Source organism: Mustelus asterias, chromosome 5 (genome assembly GCF_964213995.1).
Source record: "Mustelus asterias chromosome 5, sMusAst1.hap1.1, whole genome shotgun sequence".
Classification (NCBI taxonomy): Eukaryota; Metazoa; Chordata; class Chondrichthyes; order Carcharhiniformes; family Triakidae; genus Mustelus; species Mustelus asterias.
The window spans coordinates 88,902,665-88,916,645 of NC_135805.1; the positions used below are offsets into that span (position 1 = coordinate 88,902,665).

General features: G+C 39.0%; 1 protein-coding gene across 11 annotated transcripts in view; it reads left to right on the forward strand.

Annotated features, from left to right (window-relative positions):
- The window catches only part of asxl2 (ASXL transcriptional regulator 2), a 232,264-nt gene that overhangs the window by 116,078 nt on the left and 102,205 nt on the right, over nt 1-13,981 (forward strand). Inside the window, exon 1 of one of the 11 annotated variants that reach the window (XM_078213007.1) lies at nt 3,718-3,808. The exons of 9 other annotated variants lie outside the window; for them this stretch is intronic. The gene's annotated coding sequence lies outside the window, so the exon portion shown is untranslated. Of the gene's footprint in view, nt 1-3,717; nt 3,809-13,981 lie in introns of those variants that run through there. One more of the 11 variants, XM_078213005.1, reaches the window with a different exon arrangement.

Sequence of the window (13,981 nt, forward strand, 5' to 3'; positions counted from 1 at the left end):
CAAGGTGATGAAGTTGCGAGGCAGATGTCATCAGCACATATGAATTTCCAGTAGGTCAGGAAGTAGATTTTGGAAGATCATTTGTGTACAATTTGAACAGGATTGGAGCCAATACTGAGCCTTAGGGAAGTCCATTGGTTTGTGTTTTCCATGTACTTTTTGCCTGTCCATGTGAACTCTGAACCTTCACTTGTTCAACAGTGTTCCGATGCTTATAGTCATTTGGGGAGGAGGAACCATGAAAGCTTTAAGAGGAGGCTAGTGTGCCAAATGGTGTCGTAGGCAGCTGAGAGGTTGAGGAACAAAGCAGCTATCTTCAAATTTTTCTAAAAATCATTTTTAATTATTAATAGTCCATTCATATTCACCATTAACCAAAATGCCTGCATACATCAGCCCTATTGGTCATAGCTGTCTCTGATTCCTCGCATTCCTAATTAGTTGGCAACCTTCACAATGAAACTTAATTCTGTGTTCCAAGGCATTGATCCAAGTAAATATACTGCAGCACAACACACAGATCTTGAGGCTCATTTCATGCTCCATTGCTTTTATCACTAAGGCTTTAATTTAAAAAATAGTCACAGTTCCAATGATAGTTATCTTTTACTGCTGCCTCACTTAAATGGGTGGGAAAAAACTGCAGTAATGAATATGTGGGAAGTTACCAATAAAGGCAAGGTTCACTTAACATGCCTTAGATTGTGGATGATAGACATGGATAATGCATATTTATGAACTGAGCAACCTTATTGCACTTGTGACCATTTGTTTGACTTATGTGGTCACCCTTCTCTATGGAACAATAAATTCCATCTAATAGTAAACACAACCATCACTGAGGAAATGATGAGGGTAAGATGGGCCACACAGAGATTTAATGGTAGCAGAAAGAATATTGAAGGAGCTGGAGGTTTCAGAAAGGCACAAATCATGAATTGTTGGCTCAATTTTTTAAAACATTTTCTCGGACATCGTACTTGAATTTCTTTTGAATTAGATCATGCAGTGAGGCTCAAAGGTCAAGTGGCTAGTGTTTTTATTATAGTGTGTGGTTTCATCAGTTCTTGAGAAACCAATTACATGCTTGGCTAGACCTTGGAGTGTGCATATGTAACTTCCCCTGTAAGATGTTGCAAAATGCACACTTTTTGTGGTTGAAATGCTTTGATTTGTTCTGTCCCTTCCAGTGTGAGGGAAGAAAAAAATGCTGCTTAAGTATGCACACTCAGCTGTGGATTATAGTTGGCCCAGCATGGTTTTATTAAAACAAAGATATTTAACAGCTGTACAATCCTACTGTCTGCTTTAAGAACATTTATAGCTATTATGCCAGTGATAATGGTAAAAAGTAATGATTAGAAAAATGATTATTTTATTGTTATCCTAATGATGTATCTTGAAACAACTAAATGTTTTTAGTCAACTGATGGATGGGTCTGTGCATTATTCCCATTAATTGTACCATGATCACGTGGCTGAATACAAGTGCCCTCCAGCACACCACTTGACCAGTAACTGTGAACAATTATGTTGCACGTTTGCCTGAGTCAAAAGGTTGTGGATTCAAGCCTTGAACTTGAAGCTCACAATCAAAAAGCTGACACTCCAAAGCAGTACTCGGGGAACGTTACACAGTCAGAGATGTCATCTTTTGGCTGAGTTGCTAAATATCCTCTCGGGTGGACCTAAAAGATCTATTGACTCTATTTTGAAGTAGATCAGAGGAATATCCCCAGTGTTGTGGCCAATATTTACCCCGCAATCAACATCAAAAGAACATATCATCTATTAGTTATCAAACTCTTGTGTGTGGGAACATGCTGTGTGCAAATTGACTGCCATGTTTCCTATATTACAACTGTGACTGCATTTCCAAAGTATTTTATTGGCTGTAAAGCATCTTGGGAGGTCCTGTGGTCAGGAAAGGTACTGCAAAAATGCAAACCTTTCCTTTTAACAGATTGGAGCCAGAGCATAAATAATTGCTAACTTCTATTTAACAATATAATTGGAGTATTATGAACAACGTTGTTCAATGGCATGTACAAATTCACAATAATACCTGAATTAACGGTCTTAGCTGTTCTGTGATGGGAATAATGGGTAGGAGGGATTAACAGGGGCTCAGTCATGTCGATTAGCTAAGGCCTATGGTTGAGGATAACTTGGCAGATATCAGGAGAAATTATAGGAGGGAAGGAAAGTAGAATTGAAAGATCTTTGAAAGTGGTAAGTAGGAATTTAGAAGTTATTTCAAGTTAATTGTCATATCAAAACTGAGCCCTAATTATTGGTTAGGGAAAACAATTGCAAGTTGGGAATACTTGTTAGTGCCATGAGCTTGGAAATGGAAATTGAAAACCCATTTGGCTATAATGTCACCTGAGAAAATAGCCATGGAAATTGGCAGTATCATTTCCACCCACCTGGAGGAGCATTTGAGTACTGTTGGAAGAACAGTCTCCCCGTTGCATTTTCCTCACTCAGACAGTTCTGGCAAACACACCTTCACTGCAAATGATAATATCAATCTAAATCAAGACGGGCATTTAATTTAAATTGGTGCGGTTAGGGTCCATTGTTAGCCCCTCCATTTCTTCCTCCCATCTCCTTGAGCTGTTCCTCCTGGTGGAAGGTTGGATAAAGACATGATCTATAGTGTGACACTCATGTAATGCCTTTGAACAGACAAGAGGTGTGGCTACAGTAAAGGGAGTTGGCCGTGGTTCAGCTTCTTTGAAATGCTGCTTGACAGCCTTGTTACTTGAATGTCTAGAAAAGCTCAGAATTAAACTTCAAAGCATTGGTATAAGAAGACCTCAGCTCTTTACTGCAACAGTCTGCTCATAAAGAACCTAGGAATATGGGAAGATAATCTGTAAGTGTCTTTGTTCTAGAAACATAGTCAGTGATTTTTGACCCTGTGTTGTCATTTGGCAAAAGTCCAACTGAATGTTTGCACTTAATAGGATTCCAAAGTTATCAAGCTAACAGATCACTAAACTCAGTAATAACCTTGGCAATCGTGGAATAAATTAGAAATATGTTTGGTAAAATCTGCGACGCTCAATCACTCTTAGTTTTGTCAGTGTCAAGGATTCTTTATACCTGACAAGTTTACGAAACACAGGTGTGGAAGCTTTTTATGTTGACTCCTACGCACAAGTTGTATTCAAGTTAAACAAGACAAAGGAAGCTATATAGGTCGTAAAAGGGAAGAGTGTAATGATGCAATATGTGAAGTATTATCATTTCTAATCACTGCTACTCAGTATCAATGTAAAGTGCCAGAGAATCTGGAGATTTTATTCCTCCTAAAGAGATTATGACTGCATTGAGGAGTTTTATGAGATTTTTATTCAGGCTTGGACGTGTAAGAATGAGAGAGTCTCATTGTACTTGTTGCCAACAAAGTAACTACTCAGCTGTGTGGTTACTGGTTCTCTAAACAAGTCTAGACACAGATCTGACGTTCTTTAATTGTAACTGCAACAACAAAAATGCAAGTTAACACCATGTCTGGGTTTGTTGCGTGTGAAATGTTAGGACTAGTAACATGTGAAATACTAGGTTCTATATATAGGTAAATGAACCAGACCCCTCATGTTTCAGACCTGGAGATCTGAGGTAAGTTTTTTTTTATTTCTAATATGTAACTTTCAATTTTTCGGCACATATATGTGATACTTTTCCTGTTGACTGCTCCTGTCTCAGTTATGTCTGAAGAGAAGTGGGTATCTCACTGAACTGCAGTACCAGTGGGTTTTTTTGAGCCATTACCAGTGTCAATAGAAGTCTATGAATGGTAAGTGCAATTGTAATAAAAGTAACTATTTCCAACTGTTTTCATTGTATGTCTCTGTGTTCTGATTAATTTGATTTCATACCTGATTTTATCATCATTTTATTGATGCTTGTTTACAGTGATTAAGCTTGCTATTTACAAAGTTCAGGAGCTCTGTTTCAGCATGGCTTATTACAATTAGTGGTTAGCAGTTGCACAGCTGCCTGCCTATCTGACTGTGGAAAGACAGACAAAAAAAACTCCAGAAACTGTCAAGATTTGCATATGTGAAGAAGTGGGCTTAGATATCAATTGTTTTATATGACGGATATTAAAAGCCAATTTTGAGGCTGCTAAACTTATGTAGTTTCTGACATAATTGAGGCGAATAACTCCTTCACCTCATACTTGTGGATCTTGTGTGTTCTTGCCATGCCGCTACTCTAAAACATCTTAAAAATGCATGTCAAATTTTAGGTTTTATTCGTTAATATAACTATGGGGAATGAGATGAGAAACATAATTTCACCAAGAAATAGAGAAAACATGGTATGCTCTTGCTGTTTGATCCTGAACTGTTGTTTTCTGATGTGGGTTCCATGCTTAACAGTATCGATTCCAAAACTCTGTGTTTTGTAAGGTACCTTGTTTAGAGGTGCCCTGTTTAGATTTGCTATTATTACTAGGGAGGCTAATGTATTGCTGTGTTGCTTCAGCTGCAGGTGATGCAGAATATTAACTGGCTAGACAGCTTCTTGTACTTTTTGAGATAAAGGCAACTTACTGGGATTGACTTCAGTAGTTCTTGGTCAGATCTTCTGGAATTAAAGGGGAGGTAATGACATAAAGGTATTGACATAACGGACGAGTAATAGATCCAGGGCAATGCTCTGGGGACCCAGATTCGAATCAAACCACATTAGGTAGTGAAATTTGAGTTCAATTTTTTTTAAAAGCTGGAATCAAAACTCTAATGACGACCACGAAGCCATTGTTGATTTCTGTAAAAACCTATTCGGTTCACCAATGTCCTTTAGGGAAGGAAATCTGCCATCCTTAACAGGTCTGGCCTCCATGTGATTCCAGACCCACAACAATGTGGTTAACTCTTAAATGCCCTCTGAAATCGAGATGCTCAGTACAGAGGGCAATTATGGATGGGCAGCAAATGCTGGCCTTGCTAGCAATGCCCACATCCCATGAAAAAAAAACTAACATAAAATGCAGGACTTCAATGGAATTGTCTCTTCTAGAAACCTGACCAGAATCCTTTAACACTCAGGGCTGCAGGGAGTAAAAACTGGGAGATGATGGAGCAGGAGAGGAAAGCAAAAAAGATAAGTTGTAAAGGTACATAAATAAATACTGAAGAAAAAATTAAGATCAAGTTGAAGATTAGGAATTAAGAAATAAATGAAAGTTTGTTTCATAAAGGAATGAAGAAGTCTTAACTGCTGTTATACAAAATCCATGGACTGGTTCTCCTTGTCTATGTTAACATTCATTGAACTCCAAAAGCAAATGACTGTTTAGAGCACTCGACAATGTATCAGAGCAGTGTAAAGAAATGGAAACAGGTTCAGTGCTGCAGATCTCTTTGCCAACCTTTATTGTTCCTTCTCTGTCCTCTTCCTGACCTGAGTCTAGCAATCCCACCATCTTCGAACCTTCTGGACCTGAACAAAGTGCCAAACCTCAGGTAGCGAGGTGGTGGAAGATGAAACACTAGAACATTTTCTTAATTCTCCTACAGGTTTTTACCTACAGAGACACAGATTGCACGCTGTGCGACTTTCCCAAAACACCCCTTTCAGAGTATCCCCCACGGGTGAATCCCCAAATAATACCCAAGCATACATGATACTCAGTGGCTATACAATTAAAATACTAAATGTGGTCATCACGTCCTATGTGCGGCATCATGGGAGATTTATTAGTTTTTCTGAAAAAGCAAGCACAATAGAAATATATAGAATTGGGCAGCTGAAACAAAAATTAAAAGCACGACTAAAAATATTTCCTTCCTGAATTTCTCATCTCTGTCTACAAAGGAACAAACCTTGTACAATTTTCTCAAGTATTTGTCATCGTAAATATGTACATGTTAAGACCACGAAAGTATGCACAAGTCATGAGGAAACAGAGGTGAAATGTTCATAAGAATAAGTCAATTAAGCCTCATAAAGTGGTTAAAAAAAGTAAGAGGCTGAATTTTCCTGCAAGCTTTGGGATGCTGATGACGGGGCCAAATGGATATCCTGAGCCCGCACATGAGGGAAACATTAGCTCCAATCCAATCTTCCTGGAGGTAGCTTCCTAATTGGTTGACTCTACCATTGCTGCCCTAGTAAGAATGGTGAGTAGGTTCCCAATGCCATCAGCCCACTCTAAGAGCCCATGGCTCTAGGTTGCCCCACGAGGAGAGGTGGGAGCTGCTGAGGTTGGAGATTGTAAGGACACCTCAACACAGAGGGAAAGGTGTGTGGGCTCTTAGAATAGAGAGAAAACCCCTTTTGGATGAATCATTGTGCTCCAATGACCCCCTGGCCTTTGCACAGTCTGCTAACAGCAAAATGCCAGCAACACAAAGTCACCTCTTATTGTGATTTTAATCATCTCACTTGGCTTCCTGCCTCCGTGGAGGGGGCAGCTGATCCTACTCCCTGCCCACTCGGGGAAGGTTTCCCGGTTGCTTCCTTACTTCGGTGAGGAAGCCATCTCCATTGTGGTTCTTCCAATTTTCCTGGCTCCCTGCCTCCAAGCTCATCACCCTGGGTTTGGGAAAATTCAGCCAAGCTTTTGACCAGGAATTCATCTGTACTATTCATTCTGTTCTTGATAGCCTCATTTTGTAAATATATAGCAGCATTTTCACAAGCATTATAAATATTTTAACCCTAAAGCCTCTGATTAAGCAGCATTTGCTTCTATCAGTCATCCTACTGTTGTGTTGCTGTCTCTCAGATTCAGGCTTGAAGGTATCTATTTGAACAGGCATGTGATTCATACGCATTACTCACCAGGATGTGTGGGCAGCTCGTCAATGTTGATTGCAAATTGCTGTTAATGTCAAACCTGCCAACATTATATAACAAAATAACTGAGGGTGATGTGGACGCCTTTGCCAGTAATTAATACTCTAGTATATTTTATGCTGGAATGGAAGTAGCAAAATGATAGAGTGGAAGAAAACTGAACATTTTAGTTAGTTTGGGCTCTTCATTTCAGGATAACATTTAATGGGCCATTGAGTAGTTTTGTTTTGTCATTTATCCAAAATTTATTTGACAGGCAACCTTGGGTTAGGCATCCATTCTCTGTTTTTACAACTTAGTGCCCCCATTCCTGATTGTTAGGCAGGAAAGCTGACTGTGTTCAAAGTTGAAAGGTCGCCTGGCATCCCAGATTTCGAAGGGAATTGGGAGTGGAGATTTTAGAAGTGATTGTCACAATCTTCCAATTTCCCTAAACAGCTCCCCCTGTTTGGGAATGGGATATCTTCTGGCAACAACTTGAGGTTTTCTCTGTTTAGCCTCACTTGTGCGATTGCCAGAAGTAGCTGTCTGATTTCATGCATAATAACAGCCAACGCTGTGCACCTCACTGTTATTCCTATTACAAAATCTGGGTAAATATAAAGAACTTCATAAATACAAGTTTGGTTGTTCTTTTCCATTTTAAGTTAAAGGCATTTAGGAGTAACACGGTTGCCTCCCAGCGCCAGGGAGCCAGGTTCAATTCTGGCTTTAGGTGACTGTCTGTCTGGAGTTTGCACATTCTCCCCGTATCTGCGTTGGTTTCCTCCAGGTGCTCCAGTTTCCTCCCACACTCCAAAGATGTGCAGGTTAGGTTGATTGGGCGTGGTAAATGTGCTGGATTATAAGGAATAGGGTGAGGGAATGGGCCTGAGTGGGATGCACTTTTGGTGAGTCAGTGCTGACTTGATGGACCGAATGACCTCCTTCTGCACTATAGGGATTCTATGTTTAAAGAAACAAAGATTTGGAAATCTGAATTTCATTATTGCATTTTTCATTCTTCATTTACATTATACAAATAGTTATTCTAGTGCATGAATTAAACTGTCTGTGAATAAGTTTGAATATGGTCTAACTTTTAAGATAATTATCAACAGCATGTATTTGTTATATTCTAAGTGAAAAATCCACTTTCATTTTAATGGTGCTGATTTAAATACTTGGTCTAAAGGGACTAATTATAGATAAGTTCAAAACATATAACAGCAGAAATGAAGGATGACATCAGGTGCATTTTCCTGAATCTGCTTATTTATAATCAATCAATTAGTCTAAAATTTTCTTCTTCTCCACCACCACACACCATTTGTCCTTAAAAAAAAACTCTATCCATATTAAATTACAAAAGATAAAGAATTGGGTATGTAAAAAAACAGATCTTAGGTTCATGCAAGACATGACTGTTGCATGCATTTAGTGGACCTCATTAGTCATATAAATGAAAAGGAATGGACTTGAAAGCAATCATGGCACTGTTGGCTTTGAAGAACATGGTCATTAGTTTCATTATTTTGATGTATGTTGAAGTCTGTGCCTGCCTGTTCTGGCTTTTGGTACATTGTGATGTTCATTAGCTTGTGGGTCTAAATGTTGCTGTCAAGTCACTGCAAGCACAGCACGGAGAGGCTAGAATCTTGCACTTGAGGTTTTTGCCGGATTAGTTTTTAGCCTTCCTTCTTGCTGTACACTACAGGCCTTTCAACAGATTGTGAGTTGACTTTGTGCACCTTTTTATAATAATGGTTTATTTATTCTTATGATACAGTAGGAAATAGCCAGAAATACATTTTGTGTAAAACCTTCCATGAAATTGAATTTAGTATTGACAGTTTTGATAGCTTTTGTATGAAATAAACCACGTTAAAGTTCTTCCGCATGATTGGAAACCAAGTATCCCAATGAAAATTCTTGATGTGGCAGAAATTTGTATATTGCCTTATAGAATTCTAGCCAGAATGCAGAATACATGCAGAAAGTAGGTTGGTGCTTTCCTGAAATGGACCACACAGCTTCCTTTCTAACTTAAGTGAAATGAACATTTGAAACCTAGAGCATGTAATTTAATTATGTCCTAATGTTTGTCAGATCAGTAGCATAATAAAGAATTTGACGAAGTCCTACATAACTGGCTGGTTAACAACATTAAGGCTTGTGGAATAGTAGGGTGAGTGTCAGCTTGATTTTTTTTAAAAACTGGTCCAAGGACAGAAAAGAGCAAGTCATGATAAATGATTGCTCTTCAGACTGGAGGGTGGTAGACAGTGGTGTTCCTCAAGAGTAAGTACTGAGCCCAATGCTTTCTTTGATACAAATGAATTACTTGGATACTGGAAAACAGAGTAAAATTTGGCAATTAAATCAAACTTGGAGGTCTGCCAAATGTTCAGGATACAAACAATTGATTGCAGCAAGACATGACATGGCAGATACAGTTTAATGGAGAGAACTGAGAGGTGATGCATTTTGCCAAAAAGGATAGGGAGAGGCCAGAGAGGTGATGGTTCAGTTTTAAAGAATGTGCAGGGACAAAGGGACTTGGAGTTTTATATGCATAGATGTTTGAAGGTGGCAGGACATATTGAGAGACTCGTTAATAAAGTATATGGGATCTTGGGCTTCATAAATAGAGGTGAGTATAAAAGCAGGGAGTTTATACAGAATATACAGAAAGCTCTGGTTAGGCCATAGCAAGAATATTGCATCCAGGATTCAGGTGGTCATCACACTTTCGGAAGATTTGAGGGTCCTTGAGAGAGTACAGTGGAGATTTACCAGAATAGTTCTGGGGGTGAGGGAACTCAAATGATGAAGGAAAGTGCTCTCAAAGCTGGTGATTCCAAATAAACCTGTTGGACTTTAACCTGGTGTTGTGAGACTTCTTATATTAACATACGGTACAAGGACTGGAGGACTCAGATTTAAGTTTTTGGGCAAGAGATATAAGAGGGACGTAAGGAAGAACTTTTTTATGCAGCAAGTGGTAATCATTTGGAACTCTCTGCCAACAATGGTATAGAGGAAATGGGTGGCTCCAAATGTCTCAAATCTTTCCTGCCTCCATCATGGTAAATGGAGACACAAAAGCACAAATAAAGCTTCGTGCTGTGAATGACATCTTGTATTGCTGGAGGAGGGAATGTGACTCAAAAATGACAGGTCTTTGTTCACAGATTCCTTTTATAAATAGTGACCTGCGTATTTGACACCAGTCTTTATCTTTCATTGTTTTATTTAGCTATCATTGAATATGTACCAATAAGTACATAAGAGATCTAGAAATAACATTTTGGCCCTCAGGCTATGGCCACACATGACGGTGCAATAAAATTTAGAATTTTATGACCCCCAGAGTCCAGCATTTAGAAGATGGTAGCTGTTTTGTCAGAAGAATGTTTCTTCAAGGCAAGACCTCAGATTTACAGTGAGTAATTGGACTCACTTTTATTGCTTTTGGAAGGAGAGAGTTCCAAATTTCTACCACCCTTAAAAAAAGTGTTTCCTAACTTCTCTCCTGAATGACCCCTCTCATTTTAAGGATATGTCCCTTGTAGTAAATACGCCCAGCAGCAGCGACAGCAACATTCCTCTGAATTCCTTTCAAAACTTTTAATATATCAAACAAATCATTCTTTATCTGTAGTCCAGAGAATATAAGTCTATTTTATTTTATTGCCCCCCGTCATTTACTCCCTGGAGCTCTGGTAACATTCTGGCATATCGTTGCTACATTCCTTCCAAGGCCAATATTTCATTCTGAAGTGCGGTGTCCAGAACTGTACTTCAGATTTGGTTTAACCAAGGCTTTGCATAGCTGGACCAAAATGCCCTCTGGTTATTGAAGGTTAACATTCGATTTGCTTTTCTGTTTTTTTTTGTGTACCTGCTTACTATATTTTACTGATCTGTATATGTTGACCTCTAAATTTCTTTGGACTTCCATTGTTCCTAGGCTTTCACAATTTACTCATTATTAAATCTAGAATGGCATGTTCTCGATTTTTTTTGTTCTAGAGACTACCTTATTCTAGAAGACCATTTGGAACAATGGTGGGCAATCTGAGGCCCATCAGGGTTCTGAGTGCGGCCCATGAAACATAGTGTTGACTGTCGTCCAAGTGCAGAGTTGTCACAATTCTGTTGGTTTCCATCCATCTTGCTTTTTTCCTACTGGCATGACTGATGTGCCCTTGCTTTACATACGTATCACATGAAGTGAGATGCGTGCTAATTGCGCAAGACATTGACTGAGAGAGCCATGCACTCCCTCTGTATCCAATCAAGAGTAATTTTTTTTACCACTTGAAGTTGATGACAATTCTTTTAATATATCAATTTTCTATAACTTGTTATGAACTATTCAGTGTGTATTCAATTTATTCAAGGGTCATAGTTAGTGAACATGCCTGATATCAATCTTGCAGCTAACTGAGATGAAGGAAGACCACTCGTGGCCCACTCACCAGTTTCCCATCACTGGTTTAGAATGCAGTTGAGAAATTCACTATCTTTCTGACTTGAGCTGCTCTGTCCTTCCCCATCTGTACAAAAATTAAAGTCTCTCATGGAAACAGCTCTACCTGCTTTATTTCTTGTATCAGGAGGCATGTGGACAACTCCCACCATAGTTTTAAGTCCTCTCTGTTTCTTCAATTCTGACCATAGAATCTCTATTGATTGGTTTCTCTTACCGAGATCCTCTCTTACTTATGCTTTTTTTTAGTATCTTTCATCTTTAAGGCTGCCCCCCTCTTCTTCCAGTTTCTCTTTCTTTCAGCCCCAAACAACCTGGAATATTTAACTCTCAGTCATGACAGGCTTGCAGGCATGCATCAGTAATGGCCACCTCTTCTTGCATACTAGGCTGTATGTGAGTCTCTAATTCACTGAAGATGGAATGAGGATATTGGGTTTCTATTGCAGAAAATTTTAAATTGAAGAAATTAAGCAAATCTTATACAAACTGCAACATGTGGGCCTCATGTGGCCTTGAGCTCCCTCGTCTCCATCTCGAGGCAACTCAGAAATATTTAATCCTGTCTTTGTCCTGTTTAAAATCTGTACATGATGTGGAGATGCCGGCGTTGGACTGGGGTGAACACAGTAAGAAGTCTCACAACACCAGGTTAAAGTCCAACAGGTTTATTTGGGGAATAAACCTGTTGGACTTTATCCTGGTGTTGTGAGACTTCTTACTAAAATCTGTACATCCAGACATAGGAAAGTCTGTTCTCCATGTTGCTGCCTCTTTAATGGATAATTCCTGAATCAGAGCATCGTTACACAATCATTGGAGCATTGCACAAAGTTTCCACCTGAAGAAATGTTATCCAAAGTCTTTGATTATGTAGTTTACCCTGCTTTCACAGGATTAACTTGACTTACTTCACAGTTGTATTTAGCACAAATGGCTATGACTCTGTACCTTTGAAAGTGAAGTGCTTGTCCATTATCTGGTCATACCAATAGTTAGATTAGGTGTTCAGAACATCCTCCAATTCTAACATTCATGTGTAAACACTTTGCAGCATATGTACCTCCATTCATGCACCAGTTCTGCTTTTCTGTGGCTCATGATGTTATTTTGGTCTGTCTAAATTTATGTATCCATGCACAGTTGTTAACTACCTTGAATCCTATGATTCATCTCATCCTGGATCCAGCTGCCCCCTATGCCCTTCTTCCCCAGGACACATGCAATCAGATTCAATATTATTGACTTGATCTTAAAAGTCAATTTTTGCATGTGTTCTTAGTTTAGTGAAATAACTATTTTCTGATGCTCACTTTTTTGTTTGAGAATTGAACTGGCATACCATTCCTGAAAATTAGAGAGGAACTTATTCATCTTTTTGCCAGTAATTTTGCTTTAGTTTTGTTTCGATAGCGAAGCTTCAGCTGAAAGCCAATTTTAGATCATTAATCTTGCATCTCTCACCTCACCACTCCCTACAACTTTAGATATTTCTACTGCCACTGTCTGCTTAAATGTCGCCACAAAATTTGAAGTGTCAGCAAACTTTAATCTGTAAACTCTCTGGTGAGTAAGTAAAATTAATGAAACATGAATATTTTATCAGACCATTATTGGCAAAACAGTCTTTAAGCATCGCAACTCTGTGAAGTTATTTCCACAACAGGAAAGCAATCGTTCTGTTACTGATAGAATATTTGAGCCTTGTTGAAATTGGATCATAAATCAAAATGTTTAATGCATCAATTTTGTGCCTGATTTGTGATTTGCAACAGTGATTTCTATTGAACTATTGAACAGTCTGTAGCAACCTGTTTCTTTAAGGTTCATTAGTTGCTTGGGTGTTAGCAAGAAGCACTGTTTAAATTAACACTTTTCTACTTTATTTTGAAGTTGCATAATTTATTGCTGCTGTCTCAGTGCTGAACATCTGTGAACCAACAATGCTGACAATGAGCAGAAGCCTCCACTCTGAGATCACAAGATGTATAACCTCCCAAATTAGACAATAAATTTATTTAATCGTGTGAATCAGTGAGATGTATGGAATCTCCTTTGAAGAAGGCTTCACCTGCTTCTAATCTGGTCTCAGCCTTGGGACTATTCTGGACATTAAGGATTGGATTTTCATGTTGCCAGAATGACGTTGAAACCATTTTAAAATGGCAGACTGCCCCCCCCCCCCCCCCCCCCCCGATATTTTGCTGGCATGGGCAAAGGATGATGGTACCAAGCCCACACCCTGCACATTCAACCTCACTGGCTGCATGATAGCAGACAGGCATTTCTAATTTCCTGCAATTTCTGTGGAGTCGAGCCAGCTTCTCCATGACTCGTGGTTCACAGCCCTTCAGGGGACCCATGAACCATAGTCTAGATTTGGGAATCTTTGGAAAGGTAACTTCAAAAGATCTTACCCATGGCAACTTGGGCCTCCCACCAACCTCCAATGGCTCCTCATACCCTCCTTGATAAATTGTCATTCCATGCCTATAACCCTGTATAAACTATGTACTGAACCAATTAATCCTGTAGTAACAATGACATGTATGAAATGGCTTAGAAATAAACACCCATTCAAATTTTTGGGGAAAAACTGTTTCTGCAACCCTGTGGAAGTGTAAATTAAACAAGCAATTAAAGTGTCAAAACAGAAGCTTTAAGTACTTAACACCTCTTAAATGT